Source organism: Python bivittatus, unplaced genomic scaffold (assembly GCF_059951505.1).
Source record: "Python bivittatus isolate LINGU-HERP-01145 unplaced genomic scaffold, Pbiv_v1 ctg000190_np1212, whole genome shotgun sequence".
Classification (NCBI taxonomy): domain Eukaryota; kingdom Metazoa; phylum Chordata; class Lepidosauria; order Squamata; family Pythonidae; genus Python; species Python bivittatus.
Genome location: NW_028277042.1, coordinates 19,495,325 through 19,500,000, shown reverse-complemented (window position 1 = coordinate 19,500,000; position 4,676 = coordinate 19,495,325).

The window sequence follows — 4,676 nt, the reverse complement described above, 5'->3', positions numbered from 1 at the left end:
AGCACAAAGCCGGCGAGCGCCGGGAGATACGTGAAAAAATGTCTCCGTTTTGTCAGATTGCCAGAGCGGAGGAGAAATGATTGGTGCAAGGAAAAGCTGGGCTGGGGTTAATCTTGACAGGAAATTTCAAAACATTTTTAAAAGGAGAGGAGTAAATGGATAAGTTGTAATTAAGGTCCAATCAAGGTTTTGAAAATGCATCTTTGAGTTGAGCTGAAAAGAAGGCAAACAGATGATGCGAGATGATAAAGGAGTAACCGAATCCTTGCCCAGGGACAGAAATGCACGAACCTTTCAGGAAGAGAACAGAGGATTCATGAAAAAAAGAAAAAAGAAAAGAAAAGAAAAGAAAAAAGAAATTCAGCCTTACTCTGTCATGGAGAAGTTTACAATAACACATTCTAGGTGATTTACAACGATTTTAAGAATTCTCCAGTAAAAAATTGTTAACAACATACCGCAAAACATCCAGAATGGTGAAGGAACCAATACTATAGTTATCAACATGTTTTAAATATTTTTTAAAAGAGTTCAGTTCATGTTCCATAAACTGATGGTGGGATTTTTTTTTTTTAATTCAGTCATGAATCATGAAGTCATTCAGTTGTATCTTGAAATTTCCATGATATGACCCTTAGGCAGGAGTATCTGCGAGGGGTAATGTTGGAGTAAAGTAGGTCAAGGTGGCAAACACAACTGAGCAGTCAAAGACCTCCCCCCCTTTTAACATGCATCATGACACACATACAAAAGGGTGAGGCTTTGATTGCATGTCTTGGCCACTATGTTGATCTTTTTGACCTTCCTGGTCTAGCCATCTATGAAAACTTACTTCCTCCCCAGCTATACGCCATCCCCATTCTTGGATATTTTCCCCAGGGAATGGTTATGTTTGGTGGGAGGGGAGGGAAACACGGCTGGGAGAATCCATCTATTTCTATCGTTGACGTGCCCTGTAAACTGTAAAAAGGAGCAGGAACATTTTCCAGTATTGTGGCTTTGCATGACAGGGATCACCAGAATAGAGAGCAAATCTTATGCTGGTGTCGTCTTCTGCCCCCAGGACTGGTGGGTATCACTTTAACTGGCCCTGGAAAGAATTCTTTATACTCAGACATTTCTCAAGAGATATGATCCCCTTAGATGTGATTGTAGAATGACGATGATCATTGAAATTCCCTCTTGCTGTTTTAATGACAATGAGGGACACTGAGGAAACTGCAGACATGGGTCAATGCCAGACTGGACATTCCTACATCCCGTGTGATGAACGTTGTAATAAAATAAGTGCAGGAATGCCCTAGTTCATTGTTTTTCAAACTTGGCAACTTTAAGATGGGTGGACTTCAACTCCCAGAATTCCCCTGTCAGCAGAATTCTGGGAGTTGAAGTCCACCCATCTTAAAGTTGCCAAGTTTAAAGAACACTGCCCTGGTTCATCCATGAAAATCCTCTGAAATTCTCTTCTCTTAGAGTAGGTTCTCCTTTGCCCGACTAAATGAAAACTGGCAGGAAAAGCAAAAAATACAAAGGCCTGGCACTTTTAATGCTTCAAAAAAATTCAGAGATGCACCAAGTAAAGCAAGGGAATGAATCCTTTTACATGCTAAATTCATGGATGTAAAGGAAGACTTTTAGCCAGCGAGACAAATGAAGGAGAGAGAGCGAGAGAGGCAGAAGTGGAACAGATAACTCTTCCTTTCAAATGAGAAATGGCTTTTTGGCAGCTGATGGGGAAGCGGTGGGATTTCTCTGTCTTCTGATCCCATCTCTGTGAGGTTTCAGGTGTCCTCTTCAGAAAGCCAAAAGGTCACCGAGGGGACAGTCTCCTGGCAGAAGGGCCATGAGGCTGCCGAAGTGTCAACTGCTCAAAGACCGCTGACGGAGATAAGAGCCCGGGAAGAGGCGCATCTTAAGTGTCACCTTCTAGCTACTGGGGGCTTAGATTCACTTCAAAGAGGAGAGGGGAAGCCTAGGCAGCTGGTGGGTCCAAAAACAAATGAGGCTTGAAGGCATAATGGTTGCTTATCATATTCCAACCAGCAGGATGTGTGGAGAATCAATGCCACAAGGAAAGTGCCAACTGATCCAGTGGACGCACTTGGAGGGCTCCCCTCAAAACATGACCATTGGACTAACTGCAATTTATATGTTGGTTTTCAGCACTTCCCTGGCTCCGATGGTGACCTGATGCTTGCATGCACTCCTTGTAGGGTTTCAACCCACAGCAATCCTTCTTCTGACCTACTGGCCAAAGGAGAACATCAGGAGAACTTTGCAAGAATAAGAATAGAGATCATCTTTGTTTGCATTTTATTTCATTTCCAGATCCTGAGAAGCCCACTGTCTTGTATTTCCCAGCCTCTAGACTTCCTTTGTCCAGTTATTTATTATAATGAGAGAGCCAGTTTGGTGTTGTGGTGAAGGTGCTGGCTTAGAAACCAGGAGGTGGTAAGTTTGAGGCCTCCCTTAGGCATGAAAGCCAGCTGGTTGACTTTGGACCAGTCACTGTCTCTTGGCCCAACCCACCTCACAGGGTTGTTGTTGTGGGGAAAATAGGAGGCAGAAGTATTAAGTATGGTCACTGCTTTGAGTTGACCAAATTAAAAAAAAAGTAGGATATCATCATCATCATCATCACCATCAATGCCATCATCGCCTTTTCTATGAATTTATCTAATACCCTTTAAGCCCATAATATGAAAGAAAGAGGCATATAATAGGTAAACTTTATTTTTGGATGGCCACATGACAACTTGGCATAACCCTCTTGAGCTAGTAATCAGTCATCTAATTGGATGCAGAGCTATCAGACCTCCTACACTCCAACAGGGTAGAGGAACAAGCCATTATGGGAGGCTACCAAATTATTCTCCCTTTCCAACAAATGATCTTCTGTCCGGCTTCCATCCACTGAGGTCCATTTGAGTAAATGAGGTCCTCCTCTTCTAAGATACTTCCTTGGAAACCTGCTGTCAGTATTCACTTGTCTTAGTCAATGGGGGTTTCTTTGGGATCAGATGTACAATAGACCTGCAAGTTACTCTTCCCTGGTTTGCATGAGGATAGGGATAAAGACATTTTAAGCTGGCTTGGCTGTCATAGTGGTGGTGAGTGAATTGGAGGTAGGGGTGGGAAGTCTCAAGCAAAGACTGTTTTCTGAGTGTTCTTATTTTCATGATGATGTGGGTCTCCCTGGATTTTATAAAACTACCACAGCCAGCAAAGAAACATTAAAAGGAGAAATGGGGGAGTGATGTGAGAAAACCTTCCAAGCTTTTTATCTACATTTTTCAAAAGAATGCAAATCATGAAACTCAACCTTAAAAAGCTTGTGCTGGAAAGCTGCTGTGCATTTCACCCTTCATATTTTTAACCAAACTATGAGTCTTTTCCCACTGCCAAGAGGACTTTTTTCCTCCATTAACTGTTGGGTTCCAGGAACTGCTTGGCACACACTGAAGATTTTGGTGCTGATGTGGAGATTGCAGGATAAAGAGATTTCAATCATTTGGCAAGCCTGAGGACTAAACAAGGAAGGGGGAAAGACGTCTCTCCAGTGCACAGAGGAATCCCAAAGCCCAAATCCAGGGAACGCTGGGGGAGAGCAGGGATCTCTCGCGGGTCTGTGCTAGTAGGTGCAGAAAGTTCAGCATGAAAGCAATAACCTACCCGGGCAATGCCATGGCAATTGGCAGCCTGTTTCTATTTCCCTGGCCTGTCTCCTGACCAATCATAAGCCTTTGGGGAGGTGCTTGTTCTCAATGGTTGCGTCATGTCCCCAGTAGAACACTCTGTTCTGGGATAGATTAAAAGCCTAGGTAGCAAGGGTGACCCAAAATACCCACGGCCGGGTAAGAGCTTCCTTAGAAACCAGTTCAGAGGTTGTCAAAGAGTGAGCCACTTTCTGAACGCCCGTCCACGAGGGGTATGAACTGAAAAAGGGAGGGGGGGGGGACTGGGGGTTAGAATGGAGCTCCTCCCTGGTCTGCCATTTATAACAACCTTCTGTTGGAATGCTGGAGGAGGAATTTCAAGACTGCATTTTTGGAAAAAATGTCTTTGCTGGAGAGAGGAATGCTGCCAGTTCTGTGCATATGCTAGTCCACCACACTGCTATCCCTCTAGCATTGCCCTGATGTAAAAGAGCATGGAAGTGCATCTGACAGGGCCAAGGGACTCTGGTTTTGTCATCTGATGCTGGAATGCAAAGGCAGGTCACCAGCATCTATAATGCAGGAATAGGTGCCATGAAAAAACTGTGCCTCCAGTGCTTTTCTCCCTCCCTCCCTCCCTCCCTCCCTCCCTCCCTCTTTCTCTCCCTCCCCTCCCTCCTCCCCTCCCCTCCTCCCCCTCCCCCCTCCCCCTCCTTCCTTCCTTCCTTCCTTCCTTCCTTCCTTCCTTCCTTCCTTCCTTCCTTCCTTCCTTCCTTCCTTCCTTCCTTCCTTCCTTCCTCCATGACACAATGCATTTGGCATCCTTCTGGGTAGAGCTGAGCAGATAAGGAGATGGGAGGCCACATCTGGTTTGGTTAGTGGCCAATAAATCTTTGGCTGTCTGCTCTAATTGCTCTAACAGGAAAGCACTTAATTATGTAATTGAGATGCCAGGTTGGCCACGTGTGTGTGTGTGTGTGTGTGTGTGCGTGTGCGCACGTTTATGTGGTCCAAGAGGAT